The following is a 13,128-nucleotide window of genomic DNA, read 5'->3' on the forward strand; positions in this document are numbered from 1 at the left end:
TCAAGGCATCACATCATACATAGGCATCCCCAAGGCATGCAGTGTATCCAGATAATCTGAAGTTAATTTATGGCAATGCCATTTAACTCTGTGTTGTTCAAGCTCTGTACAATGAAAAGTGTAAACTGAGCACATAAATTAAACACTCTGAACAGTTACAGAATAACAATCCTCAGTTAAGCAGAGCAGAGCTATTTGCATGGAAGCACAATTAATTATGGTGGGGGCACAGTGGTCCTGTGCTTGTAGAATGGATGGAGGAGGCTGTTCTGTAGTTCAAATCCAGGTCCTCAGTTGGAGAACAGTGCAGCCTGAGACTGACTCAGTCTGGGCATCTGATTGCTCCATGGTCTGTCAGCACTGGAAAACACATTGCATCATGGCTTACCACACATGTCATTGCTGAGTGCTGGTGTGGAGGTGTGCCTCTATACCCACCCAGGACTAATAGGTAGGTAGGTGGAGGTATTAGACCCAGGTCTAATACCTATAATAGCTGCCGAATAGATTGCTTCCTTCTGAAAAAAAGGTGATATTCATGTTGGCATCATGATGGCCCCTGAGTGTGTGTCATATTGTTGTGTGTATATCCCCTTAGGGTGTCTCTCAGTATATTCCATAATATATTCCCCTATTATGGAATATATATTAAAGACACCCTAAAGCGGAGTTCCGCTTAAAAAAAAATAAAGTTGACTTTTTGACTTTTAATAATCGGACACTTACCTGTACCAGGGTCCAGCAATGCGGGGAAACGAAGCCCCGCTCGTCTCCCCCTCCTCTCTGCGACGCCGGCATCATCACTGTGGGCGCCCAGCTGTGGCTTCACAGCCGGACACCAACTGCGCGAGCCGCACAGCGCAGCGCGACGTGACTGAGTAGACTGCTATGGGAGGGGGCAGAATCTTCCCTACAGCAGCTATTACAGGCTCTTCTGTATCTGACAGTAGTGATGCCACCGTCACCCCTGTCAGGCAGACAGCAGAGAATGAAGCAGCGCACTCCACCTTCACATAGACATTGTTTGGGGCAGCTGCCCTTCCTGCTCCCCAACTTTCCCTCTTCATTCACAAAAGTATGTTGAAATTGTTACAAGTGTAACAAAGTATATTCTGTGATCTTTACACTGTTTATGTTTTTAACTTTGTTTAAAATGAGATGTTAATCAGGCCAGCTGTACAAAAAAATTGTGTCAACAGCCTAATGCAGGAGAGGAGAAAATAGAGGGGGAATCTAGTTGGTGGCTACAGATAAACAGACAGAGACACCTCTTCCTTCAGTCATAATCATAAAGGAACAATCATCATAACACACCTGGCTCATTATTCAAAAGATTGGGGCTGATCCATTAAAAGTGGATAAAAGAAAATGTTTGCAATAATGGGATTGATCGCAATAGCAACCAATTAGGTTTCCCCATTTACTTAATGGAAAGATTAAAAAAGAATTCCCTTTATTTTTGCAAAGAATAAAGCCTAGTACACACTGGGCAAATCGGTTGGTTCAATAGAAACCATCTGACATTCGGCTTCTGTTGAAGGGGCATAACTAAAAACGGTCTGCCTATTGGCTCCCAATTATCGCTCTTAGCCAATGGCTGAGAGTGTTGACTGGAGTGTTCTGGCAGGGGGCCCTTCCCCTTGTTGGGACACAATAAAACAGCAAGGGAGATCTTTCACATACCTGATCCTAAGCCAATATGCATAGAGGGGCTCCGCTTGCGGCTGGGTGGGGTATACCTCTGAAAGTGCCACAGAAGGTATACGGCCCAAAGAAGCATGGGTTGCTGACAGGATCTGGATGGGTCCAGAAGAGAGTCAGCTTGTGAGGACTGCCAGGGCGTGGTCAGGGCTGTCTTTAATACTGATTGGACCCTGGGCAAAAATTTTCTTGGGGGTTCCGCCATGCAGTTTTGCTCTCCACCTGTTCTGAGACATACAATAAATAGCAGCTAGACTCAAAATCAGTTTACTGAATCAGATCAGACAGCAATTGCGATTCGTCACCAGAGGTTACAGTGTATCATTACGGCTCACTGACTGGTTGCTAGAGGTTACACCAAACATTTTGGCTCACTGATTAGTTGCTAGAGGTTACAACACATGACTTCTGCTTGTTGATTGGTTGCTAGAGATTACTGTACATCAATACTGCTCACTGATTGTTTACTACACATCATTACTGCCTACTGATTGGTTGCTAGAGGTTACAGCACATCATCTCCTCACTGCCTGCACATCATGGACAGGACCTTGCTCACCTGTGCACCCCAAACTGTAATTCCTTCTCTGCCTACCTCTGCACACCCCACACTACCCTCCCCCTCACTAATTTTCTTACCTTTGTGGAACAGGCTGATGTTATGCTTAATGACCACAGTTGTAGGCAGGACTTTCATGCATGCCCCTTTATCTCCCCAGTCGGTAGCATTCAGTATAGGTGATGGTGGATATGACCTCGGGGGCATGATATACATATGAATACCACCTCTGTTTACGTAGAATGCTGCCGATCCGCCACTATTTACATATGAATGCCACTGCTATTTGCATATCAATGCCAGTATTTGCATGTAAACACAGGGTCTGCAGGTGAGTCACCTGTGCACATGAATAGGGCAGAGATTAATAACAGAACTTCACACTGAGATATTAGGATACAGCATGGGACTTAAACCTCAAGGGATGAGGGAATTTAAACTGGGATAGTTGGCAAGTATGAGGCAGCTGCTTTGGGCCCCACAACAATGACAGAGCCCAGGGCAGCTGCCCCTTTTGCCCTGCCTTAAAGATGGCCCTGGGCGTGGTGGTGCACAGGCAGCCAGGAACTCCCCGCTGTGCTTGGAATAAACCGTGCTTCAGAGGACAGCAGTGAACACCCGGCTGAGGGTCAAACACAGGAACACCCTGCTGAGGGTCAAACACAGGATGGCAAGTGCAAGTCATAAACTGGTAACCAAGCAGAAACAAAGTCCGTATAGCAAGACGGGGTCATGCACGAGTAATCAGGCAGAGGCAAAACCTATATAGCAAGCCGGGGACATGCACAGGTAATCAGGCAGAGGCAAAGTCCATATAGCAAGACGGGGTCATGCACGGGTAAACAGGCAGAAGGAAGGTCAAGGAGCAAGCCCAGGGATGAGCCAGGAGAGGAGGTCACCAGGCCTGGAATGAGCCGGGTCAATGAACAGAAGATCCAAGTAATAACTCAGAGGTACAGGTAGCTGACGACAATCCAGCAACTCGGTTCAGACTGAGGCAGTCCTTTATAGGCAAGCAGGGAGATCCATCTGTCACATGATGCGCCTATGGTGCCCATTTCTTCTATTGGCAAGATTGCCAATACTTCCACAGCCACTTCCCTGACAAGATCGAGGTACTAACATCGGATTGTTAGTACAGTGGCTCCTCCTGAGCTGTCAGTTCTTTTTCGTTCAGCCGTGCTGTGTTGAGAAAAAAAACCCAAAAAACTACTGGTGTATACTAGGCTTAAGGCCCAGTGTAGTTCACCACTTCAGCCCCAGAAGAATTTACCCCCTTCCTGACCAGAGCACTTTTTGCGATACAGCACTGCGTTGCTTTAACTGACAATTGTGTGGTCATGCGACATTGCACCCGAACAAAATTGACATCCTTTTTTCCCCACAAGTAGAGCTTTCTTTTGGTTGTATTTGATCACCTCTGCGGTTTTTATTTTTTGTGCTATAAACAAAAAAAGAGCGACAATTTTGAAAACAAAGCAATATATTTTACTTTTTGCTATAATAAATATCAAAAAATATATAAAAAAACTAATTTCTTCCTCAGTTTAGGCCAATATGTATTCTTCTACATATTTTTGGTAAAAAAAAAAAAGAAAATCGCAATAAGCGTATATTGATTGGTTTGCACAAAAGTTATAGCGTCTACAAAATAGGGGATAGTTTTATGGCATTTTTATCATTCATTTTTTTTTATTCGTAATTGCGACAATCTGTGATTTTTATCGTGACTGCGACATTGCAGTGGACACATCGGACACTTTTGACACTATTTTGGGACCAGTGACATTTATACAGCGATCAGTGCTATAAAAATGCACTTACTGTGTAAATGACACTGGCAGGGAAGGGGTTAAACACTAGGGGGCGATGAAGGGGTTAAGTGTGTCCTAGGGAGTGATTCTAACTGTGGGGGGGATGGGCTCACTACAACATGACAGAGATCACTGCTCCCGATGACAGGGAGCAGTAGCTCCCTGTCATGTTGATAGGCAGAACAGGGAAATGCCTTGTTTACATAGATCGCAGGCCCCTGGCAGACATCGAGTTAACGGGATCCACGGGTACACTCACGAAATACGCCGGCGGCAAATGCACGCCCACTAAGCTGCGTCTTAAAGGGGACATACAGGTACGCCCATTTGCCCAGCCGTGCCATTGTGCCGACGTACATCATCGTGCGCTGGTCGGCAAGGGGTTAAACAAAAATTCAGTGTAGTATGTATAAATAGTATGTGTATATAGCCTGTGAAAAAAATATTCACGTCTCCTGTTACAGGTGTGAAAAATAGTTAAAAATGTTGATCAAACTAGGTTGTACATGTTGTTCGAAACTCAAGAGAGGAAATAACACGCTAATGCACAAGTGGAAGTAAGAAGCAATGTTATATTGTGTTACATAAATAGAAAAAGTGAAATAAACCATAGCCTGCCACTGCAAAGCAAACAAAAGCACTAAGTAAAATATATAGTCAGTTTGGCAGTCTGTTCAAGCCCTCATCATCACCCTCACAGGCAATCCTGCGAAAATCACCCCCCAATTCACACTTCTGGGTCTGGGGATAGAAACATGGGGGACCCCATACAACTTCATCCTCACCCACATTTTAATTGCAACCAGACTCTCAATAACAAGGAACTGGAACAATATTTCTTCACCCTCTCCACAGCTGGTCCATTAAATCCATACCTCCCAACTGTCCCTGATTTGGAGGGACTGTACCTTATTTGGAACAATGTCCCTCTGTCCCTCATTCCTCCTTATTTGTCCCTCATTTTGGTCTGATCTATATAGATGTATATAAAATGCACTTTTTAGCTATCAAAAAGTGTTTCCCAGTGCTAAACCTTTCATCTGATTTCTAAATTGCTGCATTTGCAAATTCCAAAAGCCAATATGAAGGAATAGCAGTGGTAAAAAAGCACTTGTGGGTTTAACCAATCTTGTTTTTTTGTACAATTCTCCTTTAAGGGGGCGTGGTAAGGGGTGTGTCCTATGCCTGCATACTTTTGCCGATAGGTGTCCCTCATTCCCAGCTCAAAAAGTTGAGAGGTATGCAAATTCTCAACCAACATCTCCAGATAGAACTTATGTTCGCCAAGGCAAGCTTGGCAGACCAAACGCCCCACACTGCATCAAATTGGAAGGAAGCCTCTTCTAAAGATGATGCACAAGAAAGCCCACAAACAATTTGCTGAAGACAAGCAGACTAAGGACATGGATTACTGGAACCATGTATTGTGGTCTGATGAAACCAAGATGAACTTGTTCAGATGGTGTTAAGCATGTGTGGCGGCAACCAGGTGAGGAGTACATAGTACATAGCATAGTGGTGGTAGTGTCAAGGTCTGGGGCTGCATGAGTGCTGCCGGAACTGAGGAGCTACAGTTCATTGAGGGAACCATGAATGCCAACATGTACTGTGACATACTGAAGCAGAGCATGATCCCCTCCCTTTGAAGACTGGGCCGCAGGGCAGTATTCCAATATGATAAGTACCCCAAACACATTTCCAAGATGACCACTGCCTTGCTAAAGAAGCTGAGGGTAAAGGTGATAGACTGGCCAAGCATGTCTCCAGACCTAAACCCTATTGAGCATATGTGGGGCATCCTCAAATGGAAGGTGGAGGAGCTCAAGGTCTCTAACATCCACCAGCTCCATGATGTTGTCATGGAGGAGTGGAAGATGACTCCAGTGACAACCTGTGAAGCTCTGGTGAACTCCATGCCCAAGAAGGTTAAGGCAGTTCTGGAAAATAATGGTGGCCACACAAAATATTGACGCTTTGGGCCCAATTTTGAAATTTTCACTTAGGTTTGTACTCACTGTTGTTGCCAGCGGTTTAGACATTAATGGCTGTGTGTTGAGATATTTTAGGGGACAGCAAATTTGCACCGTTATACTGTACATTCACTACTTTACATTGTAGCAAAGTGTAATTTCTTCAGTGTTGTCACATGAAAAGATACAATAAAATATTTACAAAAATATGAGGGGTGTACTCACTTTTGTGAGATACTGTATATCTATCTTTCTACTGTATATTAAGTTGCCCTATGCTCTCATGTGAGTGAATACTAGCAATAAACCTTAATAATGCAAAATTATATATATATATATATATATATATATATATATATATATATATATATATTTATATATATAAAGTGACTCCGTACATAAATACAAATGGATTAATTGATTAGATCATGTTTTAAATAGTCCACTGTTTTAACTACTTCCCACCCGGCCAATGTACATAAACGGCTGGGTGGGCGCTCTCTCCTTCTGAGTGGACGTTCAGGAATGTCCCTCAGAAGGAGCGGGATCGCGCGCGCGTGCCCGCGCAGCGGCGCGATCCCGATGTGCTCGTGTCACCCGGACACGGCGCATCTCGGATCGGCAGGAGGGCTCTGTGATTGGCCCTCCTGATCACATGTGGGCTGTGTCCAATCACAGCCGTCATGTGATGTAAACACAGCCGGTTGCTAGGCGATCAGCTCTCCTCTCCTCACACGGAAGTTGTCGCTGAGGAGAGGAGAGGGGATCGCTGCAGCCGGCTGATGATCAGTGAGTATGAGCTGTTTTTTACAGTTTTTTACTCACTGATCACCAACCTAGTGTCAACACACATGTCCCCATACAATGTAAAACACACACATGTCCCCACATAATGTAAAACACACATGTCCACACACAATGTCCCCAAAACACATGTCCCCAAAACACATATCCCCAAAACACGTCCTCAAATAATAAAAAAAGCTGTCCCCCACATATGTCCCACTAAAATCACATGTCCCAATGGTAATCTGCACACATATGTACCTGATCACCTGCGCACATCTGTACATGATCATTTGTGTACATATGTCCGTGATCACACAAACCAATTATTATACACTTAACAGGATTTTTTTAATCAAAAACATGTAGCAGAATACATTTTGGCTTAAATTTATGACAAAATTCGATTTTATTGGATTTCTTTTAAAACAGAAAGAAGAAAATATTGTTTTTTTTCCAAATTACTGCTATTTTTGCGCTTATATCGCAAAAAAAAAAAATGGAGTCGTGAATAAATACCACCAAAAGAAAGCTCTATTTGTGCAAACAAAATGATGAAAAATTTCATTTGGGTACAGCGTAGCATGACTAATTGTCATTAAAAGTGCGAGAGCGCTGAAAGCTGAAAATTGGTCTGGGAAGGAAGGGGGCAAAAGTGCCCAGTATTGAGGTGGTTAAGGTAATTTTCAAACGTGAAATTAACACACGATACACCCAAGAGTCATGGTTAAAAGAGATAAAGACCTTCACCTCTGCACACACTGCCGCTTACCGACTCCAAATGATCTCCTATTACAGGAGATCACACTCGCTTATGGCTTAATACCCAGCCCGGTCCTTTTGAGAGATGGAACTCTCAATAGCAGCCTGTCACTCCGGGACCTGCGTGAAACGCGGTGGCGTCAGCATGTCGCTCCTCCCTGGGAGGACGCAGGTCCCGGAGTGACCGGCTCATTTATCCTGTAATCTCTTATTGTTTTAACTGTAAGTGCAATACTTTCTTATTTAAATAAAGTAAAGGATTAGGATTTTACACTATGGAAGCTTTTATGTCTTTTTGGGGATCAATGGGCAACACGTGCCTCTGAAAGATTACATTCTGTGAAGACGCTGGGATCACCGTTCCATCTCTCAAAAGGCCCGGGCTTGGTATAATATATATTATATTTTATTCTATTTTGTTCTATTGTTTTTCTATGCTATTCTTCTCTATTATTTTCTAATCTAATCTTTTCTATTCAAATTTGAAATAATTCTATACCAACTTTGAATTTCGGAAGTCATCTTTCGAAATTTGAATTTCGTATAGAATGAATTTGAATAGAAAAGATTAGAATAGAATAGAAAATAATAGAAAAGAATAGCATAGAAAAACAATAGAACAGAATAGAAGAAAATATAATAGAATATTCTATTCTAATCTTTTCATTCTATACGAAATTCGAATTTCGGAAGATGTATATATATATATATATATATATATATATATATATATATATATATATATATATATATATATATATATATATATAAAACCATTTTCCGAAATTCAAATTTCATATGAAATGAATTCTAATAGAAAAGATTAAGTAGAATATGTAAATAAAAGAGGGGAAAGGGGATTGGGACTTTGAATGAAGCACGTAGGTATGAAGAATTCAGTTTATTATATAAATTAACATACAACGCATAATCATGTGTAAGTGTATATCCAATACATTTGTAACAACTGGTACAATTTAAAAAATGTATATCTATACATACAATGCAGACAGGTTGCCACATCAATATAAATGATTAATATCAAAAATTATACATACTGACAGATATCATAGGGACTATGCATTTCGTAGATTGATCCACTCTTCAGGAGCATGCAAGTGAGTTCAATAGTAGAATAGTAGAAAAGAAAAGAAAAGAATAGACTAGAAAAACAATAGAATAGGATAGAATAAAATATTATATTATATTTTATTCTATTCTATTGTTTTTCTATCTTATTATTTTCTATTTTTTTCTATTCTAATCTTTTCTATTCAAATTCATTCTATACAAAATTCGAATTTCGGAAAATGGTTATATTGTCAGAAATCATGAATCAGACTGAGACAGAATTAAAGTTAAATCACACTTGTTTAATAATAATAAAAAAAGGTAAACAGAATAAATGTAGTCAAAACTAGGGATGGGCTAGCTGTTCGTGTTGAACATCGGCTGTTCGAACGTTCAACGAAGATTGAACATTATGGGCCGTTCGCGCCAAATTCGTGCGGGGCGTCAATGCCCATAATGCACTGCGTTATCGCAGTGCATTGCTGGCTGATGATTGGCCAAGCATGCACTATGACCCGTATGCTTTGGCCAATCACAGCGCCATCAGCGAAGAGAGCCATAATTGGCCAAAGGCAGGATGCCTTTGGCCAATTATAGCTCAGGGGGTTAAGTCCACGCCCCACACTATATAAGCCTGCCTGCACGTCAGCCGTGTGTAGTGTGTTGGTGGCGTTGTTAAGAGAGAGACTGAGAGAGACAGAGAGAGGCAGAGAGAGAGTGTCATTTCATTTCGTTTGAGCAGGCAGATGATTCAGTTAGCTGCAGTGTATTTCATATATATATATGTAGCAATAACTCTCGGTGGAGCTGCTGGTTTAAAGCGGGCTGTTACCGTCACCTTCGTTACCTCTATTTCACCAGAACCGGGTCAAGGGTCCCGTTGAGTTTAATATCAGACACTGTAGGCACCGGACACTTGAGTATCTTTTCCAATGCTTTAATAAACGTAAATTGAAGGAAGTAGCAGGAAAGAGGTAGAAAAAGAGTTGCAGGGAAGTTCAAATACCTTTTCTTAGTTCAGTATTAGGAATTGAAAGCTTATAGATGAATGTACTCTCTTTTTAGAGTTGAATCTTTGCCTGCCTGGATAGGTTTCTCTCACTAAACTAGCAGCCAGTACGCAGCACGAACGAAAGTCTCTGCCACAGACTTGATTTCAACAAAACCCATACGATCCTCTGCCACAGGATGTAATGGTTTACGATGAACAGCAAACACAGCACTAGAACCTTTAAGCCAACCCGGCAGTACTATGCGGTAGAATTACTTTAGGATGCGTCCTCCAACCAGGCCCCTCTCCAGACCAGCACTCTGCATGATCCTTCCATGACGGGTCCTCCCCTGGGATCTTCTCAGTTGTCCAGCTTCTTCCCGTAGGACAGACAGCCCAGGACCATTCCTTTGCCGCTGTGGTAGGCCCGAGACAGGCTTCTGGGCCCACCCACACGCTGCAGCGACGTGGGCCTCCAGATCGGAGGACCACGAGGTAGTACTCCTAGCACATACCTGTCGGCCAGGAGGGCCAGCAGGTGGAACGAAAACGAACCCTAAAACATGGCGTCTGTCCCATAAATAGCCTCTCCCAGAATGCAACTCGGAGGACCACCTCCACCGAGTTATCTCCGGGACAGAGGAGCACTCATACGCTTCAACGTGTTGCCTTTCTAACACCGACCCATGGTGACAACGACACCTACAGGCACAGTGTGAAACTACATGCAACTCAGCCAAGCTGGAACAGAGGCAAATCTGACTATGTATAAACAGATAACCCACTAAATTTACCTATAAGCAGAAAATCTACCAGCGCTACATACTCCCCCCACTACAATAGACGTTGTCCTCAACGTCTGTCAGAATAACTCCCAAGCCTGAGAGTAGGTATTTGAACTTAAAACTTGGATGAAGGGGAAGAAAAGACAGTATAGAAATATCACAGCTTTAACATTTCTAAAACAACACCTTTACATCCGTAAAAGGAAACACATTTAGAACTGTTACAAGTCCCACTATCTATCTAGCTGAAAAGCCTAACAGCTTGATAGGAGATCCAATTGTTCCTGAAAAAAAACAAAGTTAGACACACACTAAATATGTACAGTACCTTCACTAAACAGTTTAGGAGCAAAGTCTCATTCCAAAAGAAGAATGACACTCTCTTCCTGTATATGTTTTCCTTTTAATGAAACGAACTAACTTGAAAAGTCCATCCCTATTTTTAAGTAAATCACATCATTTCAATAAAGAAAATCCAGCTAGCAAAGAGTCTTTGGATTTAGAAATGCTGAGATGAACATTATCTCTTGACCACGAAGATCTCTAAACACTGACACTCTCTAACTATACACCCCAAAGTTCTTTGTTCATAATCACCAATAAAACCGAGGATCTGGCAATGTCAGTTTCTTTCCCAGTTTATCCACTGTAGTGATAAAGTACACAATATCATCTTTTCCAGGTCTGCAAATGACCACTTTGTCAGCATAGATGTGCCGACCATAGTTCCAGTGTAGGAAACATCCACTGAAACGTTCATCCATGGCAACAGAATATCCAGTTTTCCGAAAAGGTTTTGGCACAGACAAATAGTCCCAAACAGCTTCACTGTACCACAGTTCCCGGTTGGCCTCAATTTCCTGCATAATATCCTGAGTAACGTAGGAAAACTCCAGACCATATTCCGTGGCAACACGTTTGGTAAGCACTCTCTGTAAACGTGCAAGTTTAGGCAAAGATCTATTTTTTCCCAAACCAGGAGGCACACAAGAGTTCGGTGATTTACTCACCATAGACCCGACGGGTGTCGGAAGCAAATAAGCAACTTTAGACAATGTCTCTTTGGTAGTACTGTGCTGCTCCACACAAGGCGATGTCTTCCCAGAATCCATGGCTGTCCACTCTGAGGAAGTCAAGGCAGAAGCAACATCTTCGCCCTGGGCCCACAATAGTTCCCGTGACATTGTCTCAAACAAATCATCATCACCGGAAAAATCTGACATGGAATCTATCTCTGAGTCTCTCAACTCTTCTGCTGGCAAATATTTACAAAGAGTCGCAGATATGTCCTCCTTTGATCTCTCACCCGTTCCTGACGTGGACTTCTCCGGATCCATGTATTTCTCCGCCCCTCTGGTTCGGGTAGTCTCTGGGGTAGGCCTTGACCACGGCCGCGGGCAGCCTTCACATATCCCACCTTCCTCTGGACCGGTGCAACGGGGATAGGTGTAGTAGACGTGGAAATAAAAGTGATGTCCGCTGATGAAGTAGTGACAGCGGTATCTTCCTCAGGAACACTCTCGGTAGTAACAGGCGAAATCACGGCCTGTTGTTCTCCAACAGCAATGGTAGCAGCTTCCACTGTGGCAATACCTGTAGCCCAGTCCACACTATAAGCATGGGGCGACATGGTAGGTTGCTCCACTATGAACAAATATTCTCCGCACTGCAAACAATGAACAAATGGACGGAGATGTATGGCCAGTCCTTCACACTTGGGGCAAAGCATGCCCAGCCCTTCAATATCTCCAACTGTGTAGAGAACAAACCTCCCCTGCGGTTTCAGACGAATGCCGGTATCTGTCAGCAGCGTCCCGGTCAGCATAGCACCCGCAGCGGTACTCGTAGGGAACATCTTAGGTCCCATAATTGGCGGTATCAATGGAAAAGAAGACATGGCTGCACTCTGATCTTCTCAGCACGATCACGAGGCCTCTCTTCTCCTCTGGCGCCAAACACACACACATGCGTCCCACGCGGCAACAAGTAGGTTAGGCTCCTCCCACTTGTTCTTCTGATCATGTAGCTCCCGGGCTTTTACTTCTCACCCACAGCCTACGCAGTCAGAAACAAAGTCCTGCACTTTAACCCCTTCTTCTCCCCAAAAATTGACAGAGTCCAGAAACTTATTCCAACGTAAACTCCCGGTGAAATACTTCTCAGGGTTGCGGGAGGTTGACGGCTAACAATCCCAGATGAGCCCCCACATGTAGCAATAACTCTCGGTGGAGCTGCTGGTTTAAAGCGGCTGTTATCGTCACCTTCGTTACCTCTATTTCACCAGAACGGGGTCTAGGGTCCCGTTGAGTTTAATACCAGATAGTAGGCACCGGACACTTGAGTATCTTTTCCAATGCTTTAATAAACGTAAATTGAAGGAAGTAGCAGGAAACAGGTAGAAGAAGAGTTGCAGGGAAGTTCAAATACCTTTTCTTAGTGTAGTATTAGGAATTGAAAGCTTATAGATGAAAACAAACAGTGGCCAAGGCATGGAAATCTCCTACATTGGTACTAACAGAAACAATTCACAGAATGAATAATACAATGTCCCATGCTAAGATGGTAGCCATCGATCAAAATCAAATTCCAAAATTTGAAAAACTTTGGCATCCTTGGATAAAACAACAGTTCCTGTCAAACTTCAATGACTCTGTCCTGTTGTCATGGTAACAGATTAAATGACTTACAG

The sequence above is a fragment of the Aquarana catesbeiana genome, linkage group LG07 (genome assembly GCF_042186555.1).
Source record: "Aquarana catesbeiana isolate 2022-GZ linkage group LG07, ASM4218655v1, whole genome shotgun sequence".
Taxonomy (NCBI): Eukaryota; Metazoa; Chordata; class Amphibia; order Anura; family Ranidae; genus Aquarana; species Aquarana catesbeiana.